This window comes from Pinus tabuliformis, chromosome 9 (assembly GCF_031772625.1).
Source record: "Pinus tabuliformis cultivar Carrire ecotype Pingquan chromosome 9, CPIR1, whole genome shotgun sequence".
In the NCBI taxonomy this organism is placed as follows: Eukaryota; Viridiplantae; Streptophyta; class Pinopsida; order Pinales; family Pinaceae; genus Pinus; species Pinus tabuliformis.
In genome coordinates, this window is record NC_142307.1 from 807918585 (window position 1) to 807926167 (window position 7583).

The 7583-nt window shown below is 33.1% G+C and overlaps 1 pseudogene; it reads left to right on the forward strand.

Annotated features, from left to right (window-relative positions):
* Positions 1-3712: 3712 nt before the first annotated feature.
* LOC149151235 (indole-3-acetate O-methyltransferase 1-like) lies at positions 3713-7138 on the forward strand (annotated as a pseudogene).
* Positions 7139-7583: the final 445 nt, after the last annotated feature.

Consider the following 7583-nt stretch of genomic DNA (forward strand, 5'->3'; position numbering starts at 1 on the left):
AGTCTTAATTTAATTATTTTAACAATTTTTAAAATTTTCTCCTCTTATTTATCTAATCAACATTGATTAGAAAAACTAAAGAAAATAATCATTTTAAGCCTAAAGAAAAACTACCAAAACTGCTTGAAGCCTTCTTAAAAGAGGATAAATCTATGAAGGCAAAAGTAGAACCGTTGAGGGAGAGGTATGCTATAACTTCTGGCCACTATTTTTTATAGTTTCTCACAAACTCTAAATCTAATCATGATGGTGACAACAAATCTATATCATCTACGGGCAAGCTAGGTGGCTCCTTTGAAATTACTAATTACTATTTAGGTATATTGTGTCTTTCTGATTATTTTTATTGTTGTTTGAAGGTCAAGCGAATCTACTACTAGTGCTAACAACTAGTTATTTGCAGAAAAACAAGTTGCCCACATCTTACTTGCTTGAAGGATTTCATTTTGCTGCCACTCTTGTTTCTTGCTCGAATTATTATATATGATAGATTTATATTGCAATAGTCTATGATTTGGTTAGTCAAAAGTCTTCACAAAGGATTGAATTTTAGAGTTTTGGCTATACTTTGTCTCATTTCAATAAAAATCGGCCATTCATTCATAAAATACCTGTTTATATACCTCTCTATATCTTATTTGTTTTATACTATTTCTCAGCAGTTTACTTATTTTTTTTGTTAGTTTATGCTCTACATGTTACAAGGTTGTTGCCCCAATCCTAATTAGCTTACTACCTTGTTTGTAATTATAACAACTTATGTTGTACAAAACCTTGGGCTCCGATTAGTTCGTTACTTTTGTCTAATCTTTCATTTTGAATTTTCTATTTATATGTTGCATATTTTTTTTTATTTCAATTGTAATTATTGTACTTAATGTATATACAACTATTTTAATTGCTACTCTGTTTTTCTACACTTGATAAAAATCCAAAAAACTCATAAAATACATAAAATAATCCCACACCCCTTCATATATGAGCTAGCGTGTCTCATTATCCCATTGTGAGAAGGATATTCGAGGGAGTTGATTTTTTAATCTTATAATAACATCAACATCTTTTTTGGCGACCATACTAGCGAACGATTCGTTCCCTCAATCTTTTGAAATCTCATTAGTTCCATGACAATTTAGTCTCCAGAACAACCTAACCTTGGCTTTTGGATCCATGATCAAACTAACATTGCTCATTCTCTGCTTGATTTTATTTTGAAAAATTCACTTTCCAATGAATAATGTGCTAGGAATTGGGCCATTATTTCGCGAGACATTGAGTTAGAGGAAAGAAGATTAGGTCTACAAAGACGAGTAAGACAATATCCCAATCATTTTTAATCTGATATGTTTAATTCATGACAATACAATCAAATATACAACCTAGTCTTATCCCTCGATTAAATGATTAAAGGAACATTGTCACTTCCTTGATCGATTATATCTTGAATAACGCACTTACTATCCGGGAACTAAATCACAATTTTGCTTGGAAAACAAATTTTCGACATAATCCAACCATTTTTTCTTTCAAAAAATCCAACCGTTAGGTTGTTTAAATACTTTTTTGATGGTGGAAGTTGATTCAACACCATCAAAAACCCTCAGGGCACCCAAAATCATGAAGCTTGACAACTGTAACCTAGATTTCCCCAAAATTTTGCTGGATTTTAATCAAAATCTTGCTGAAATTTCCACTATTTTTCCAGTAAAATTGTGGCCTAGTTAGACTACTCTATTTGTTATTATTAAGGATTGCTTGACAACTATAACCTAGATTTCCCCAAAATTTTGCTGGATTTTAATCAAAATCTTGCTGAAATTTCCACTATTTTTCCAGTAAAATTGTGGCCTAGTTAGACTACTCTATTTGTTATTATTAAGGATTTCAAGTTTGTGGCTTCTTCATTATTAATATTTGTTGGGACAACTTCATCTTAATGTTTTTTGTGGTTTCGTTGCCCTCACTTCATCTTAACTTTTTTGTTGTTGTTGTTATTTTTCCCTTTAATATGATTTTAATATCTTTTATACTTTTTAAGAAGATATGATAATATATTTTAATATTTTTTTAAACAATTTTATTAATATGATTTCAAAATATATTAATTAAATTCAAATAATTTTAATATAAATTTAAATTCACTTTGAAATATATTATATTTTTAAATCAAAATTATCTATATATATGATTATTTTTATTATTATTTTTAATAGTTTGGTTTTTTTTTAATTATTATATCATATTAAGTATCACTTTCCTTTAAAATACACATATTTTATATAAATAATATAAATTTTTTATTTAACATTTAAAATAAAATTATTATAACCTTTATTCCCAATAAAATATATTTTTTACCATTTACGTTTATTCTTTAAAATATTGGGATATAATATAATATTGAATTACATAATGTAATACATGCGAAATGTTGTATATGGGATGGTTATGTTGACGAAAAACATTGAATTAAAAGCGAGGTTAATGTTAATTAATCATATAATCACTCAACAGCTCAAATCAACATCACCAACGAAAAATGAGCAGAAGTATCGTATCTGTGTATATGATTATGATTATTCCATAGAGTTTAGATTCAGTGAGTAATTTAATTTAATATTCTACGTTAAATTTAAATATTTAAAAATAATATTAATATTTATTTAATTTTGTTATTCAATTATAAATCTTGAAAAATTGTCGTCGCCTCGAAACTCACTCTTTCTTAGGAAATAAGTTTTAAAAATGTGAATAACAGCGAGAGTTGATGTGTTTGTTTTGATTCGTATAAACGTGGGTGTGTATTCTAAGTGATTGTGATAAGGAGAGAGAGATATAGTGAGAAAATCACAACGTCGCAGTTTTGGCAAACTCCATCCTCCGTCAAACGCTCATAAAAAAAATAGGAAAATGAAAGATGCAGAAATCGATTTCGGAAATCGGAAGACAATTACATAGGTCTGAGTGTATTGACTTGACTTTGAGTGAGGCCAAGAGGCCCATTGGCCTAAAATTTGACTTGAATGGAGCAGAGGGGTGAAGAACTTACGAAGAAGTTTCTTCATAATAAAAAAATCACAGTATTCAAAAAATTTAATGGGGCAGAGGGGTGAAGAACCTAGGAAAAGTTTCTTCATAATAAAAAAAATCACAGTATTCAAAAAATTTAATGGGTGGGTGAAGAACCTACGAAGAAGTTTCTGCATAATAAAAAAATCACATCACGGTATTCAAAAAATTTAAGGTCCTCCCAAACCTGAGCTTTCTTTCCGTCTGCTTCGTACTTGCCATCTCTTTTACTTTTCATCTCTTTGTGGTAGAATGGAGTTCCTTTTTACTTACAATCGCAGTTTTTTTTAAATTTATTACTTAATTCAATTTTCAAATTTCAATTGCGTGCCCACAAATCTCTACTGTCCAAATTCTACTTCTGATCGATGGCTGACACACGGATCAGGACAGCCTGCACTTTCTATAAATAGATGTAAAAGGAACGGTAGTCGACGGGATGGAGACGAACCTCGGTAGAGGGACGGAGTAATCGACGAACACATCAGTCGGAAAAGAGCCTTTATCTTTGCCATACTGTGTATGACCATCATCCATGTGAACCAGTAACCATAGAGGCATTAAATGCCCTATGGCAGGGTAAAGCACTTCTAGATACAAAGCCGTGTTTAACCGGCCCTTTGCTTTGTAGTAATCCAATACGATGGACTGCGTGAAATCAATGGAGAATGTGCTGGCCATGAAGGGCGGAGATGGAGAGACCAGCTATGCTCGCGTTTCTTTATCTTTACAGGTTTATATTTTATTTAATAATTTCAATTTAACTATAGCTTACACATTATAATATTTGGAGTTGGATTCTGTTTACAGCAATAAATTTTGTTGACGTTATTTTATCGTTTTGAGATGTAAGCAGTTGAGAATTATACAAGTGATAAAACCTATTCTGTAGCGTGAAATTTCCCAGCATCTCAGACTTGATACCATGAATGGAGAAAATGGTGTATTTCGCATTGCAGATTTTGGGTGTGCAACGGGAATTAACACTCTTCTAGTGGCGGACACCATCGTTCGAGCCGTCCAAACAACGTGTACTTCTCATTCTGTGAAGCTGCCAGAATTTCAGGTTTACTTCGCTGATCTTCCTTCCAACGATTTTAACTCGCTCCTTCGCTCGCTGCCTCCACATGAACAATCAGCAGAGCATGCCCACAAAAAAGATGAAGGTGAGCGTGGTTTTACTGAGCCTCCGTCAACGAGATCTTACTCCGCAGCAGCGGTCTGCGGATCGTTTTACAAGAGACTTTTCCCACTGAAAAGCCTCCATTTCTGTCACTCTTCTAGCAGCCTTCACTGGCTTTCGCAGGTAAATGATCTTGCTCCCTTGCCCCTTTCCACGCGGAAAGCACATAAATGCTTTTTAAATTAAATCTTGAATGACTATGTAAAGTTTAAGACAGTATTTATATCTAATGCCAGGAGAATTTGTAGAATTTTGAATGGTAAACCAATAATAAATTGGTGTCAATGTCTGAGCGTGCAGATTTCTACATTTAGTCTTTCGAATATGACGTGGGTAGAATTTGTTCTTTGGAATATGATATGGGTATAATTTTTTTCCCTGTGTCTAACATCATTTAGGGCATAGTTACCAAATTCGCCCCGGCAAAAAAATACGATAATTCATGGATTCGGTACGAATACCGTATTATTCGTCCAAATTCTATTCGTTTCTCAGGTTTAATTGATAAAGGTTACATAGTTTACCCAGACGGACAATTCAGCAGGTTGAGATCATGGATGCTCATTCAATAAGAACTATCAGCAGGTTAACATCATGGATGCACGGAGGAGCTGTCTGAGATACTGGATGGCTTTCACCTCAGATCCGGGATTTCCTGGAGAAATGCTTTTGGAGAGATTCAGAAAAGAGGTGGACCAGTGCAGTGCTTTCTCTCATTCTGTCACTCAGCGTACCAAGCCCAATAGGGGAATGCAATGGGGAGGTGAATAGGTAAGTTAGGCAATGCTCAAGACCTCCCAGGGACATAGTGATAGCACTGGCCACAGTTTGTAAATTTGAAGATGTTGCTAACAGGTCTGATTAGATCACAAGCCTACATGATGAGTGGATTGTTGTGAAATCTTCCAGAAGTAAATCTCCAACTTCATATAAACCTTTGCTAAAATCAAACATTAGTAATGTCTTCTCCAACTTCATATAAACCTTTGCTAAAATCAGACATGAGTAATGTCTCCTCCATCCAAGAGCTTTCATTCAACAAAAGTGCAATGCCAGCTTCGAAGTTGCCAATTGCACACAATTGCAGCTTAGAGGTGAAGTAGATCAATGCTCACAGGTTGTGGTCAGTGCAGCACAATCTCAACATCAAACAATCTTCCAGCACTTCTGCCAAGACTCTGCATCATTACTTGTTTTTCGAAGGCTGTGGCATCTGATTTAATTTATGAAGCTTGGGACTTGTATGGCATCCACGCATAAGGAAAGAACATTAAAAAGCATATTGAAATGGGAAATTTACAAGTTTAAAAATCAATTAGTGTTGGGAAAATTTAGAAATCATAGTAAAATGTGAAAGTTTATCAATTTACCACTTAAGAGTTTAGAAAATAGATAAAGAAAGAATTTGTTATACTGTGAAGTGATAAATTTGGTAGGTTATTATATATTTGTTAAATGTATTTTTATTTATTATTATAAATATTTTAGATAAATAACTTTTTGAATTAGGAATATATTTTAAAGATAAGTTTTGAAAGATATAGAAGTTTTGTGTGATTTTTAATTTAAAATAAATTCAGAAAAGAATGAATAAAAATATTGTTTTATAAAAAATTAAAAAAATTAAGATGTCTATTGTCTAATTTTTTTCGAATTTTTGATTCAAATTTTTAACTTATCGAATCAAATTTGAATCAGAATCCAAATTCGAACTTGGTAACTATGATTTAGGATAGATATTCCTCTCATCATTAGGATTTTGCTTTATATAAGTCGATTTATAGATGTAATTGTTTCTTATAAATTGATAGTTATTTTATAATTCTTTTCTATTTTTCCAATATTTTAGGCCTCTATTAACATTTTAAATAGAAACTCTACCATCATCAAAAATCCTAAAACAAACAAATAATCAATATTATTTTTCTTCGAGATTTTCATTTCTAACTTGTCTTAGATTTACAAATTTAGATGGTTGCTTCATATAAACCTGTTGTTGCTTCATATAAACCGATAGCCATTTCATCGTTCTTTTCCATTTCTTCAGTATCTTATGCGAGATGCATAATAACTGAATTAAAATGCAATTTGCAGGTTCCGAATAGCGTTGTAGATAGAAATTCTCCAGCTTGGAATGGAGAAGCAATTTATATATCCAGAGATGAAGTGGGTGCTGCCTATCTCTCCCAATTTCGCAAAGATTTTTGTGCATTTCTAGCAGCACGGGCAGAGGAGATGGTACCTGGCGGATGCATGTTCATATGTCTAGCAGGCCGTAGTTCCGCAGACATAAAAGAGCAAAGCGCAATAGGACACATTTCTCATCACATGCAAGCTGCGTTTGAAGAGCTTATCAAACAGGTAATATATACTTCTCCTTATGTTGAATCCAACCCAATTCTCTGTGTCGATATCAAAATATTAATATGGATTTATGAGGTGCAGGGAAAGATTGAGAAGGAGAAAATGGAGTCGTTCAACCTTCCGGTATTCTCCCCAAGTGTGGAGGAGTTGGAGAGCATAGTGAAGATGGAGAATTCGTTTGAGATTGTGGAGGGAGTAAAGTTGTTTGGTGGGTTGCCTTTGCATCCAATTTCAGAGGTGAGAAAAGGCGATGAGAAGATGTTCGGGAGGATGGTAACCAACATTTACAGGGCAGCGTTCGAGAATGTTGTGAGGACTCACTTGGCTTCCGATGTTTTAACCGATGAATTCTTCCTGACGATTGAAAAGATGGCAGCTGCCAAATGCCAGGATTACGTGCACAATCGAAATGATCAAGTTGGAGCCTTTCTCCTTCGGAAATGAGATCAACCATTTTCTGTCCATGTGGGATTTTAGAATCCATTGTACCACGGACTGGATTCTTCTTTTAGGATTGTCTGTGGTGCCGCTATCGCTTCGTTTTACATTCCTGTAATTAATTGCATCGGTGATGCCTGACAGTTTTACTCGTTTCAATTACCATCTAATAAATATGCATCGGTGATGCGTTTCACTCCTTTATATGCATTGGTGATGCCTGACAGTTCAGCTCGTTTTAATTACTATCTAAATAACTCAATAAAATATCTCTTCAAGATCTAATTGGATCTAAAACATTTCCTGGTTAACACGCTAATACCATTTAACACATTTTAGGCCACAAATTCAACTTCATGGTAGATTTTTGGCGAGTTTGTTAAAAAAAAAAAAAAAAAAAAATAGAAATAGATTTAGCACTTTCAAAAATTACAATTAAACACCTAAAATCATAAAATTTTCACAAAATATTTTAAAAAATAAAAAAATTACCCAAAAAAATAAAAATAAATTAGAAAAGGTTTTGAGA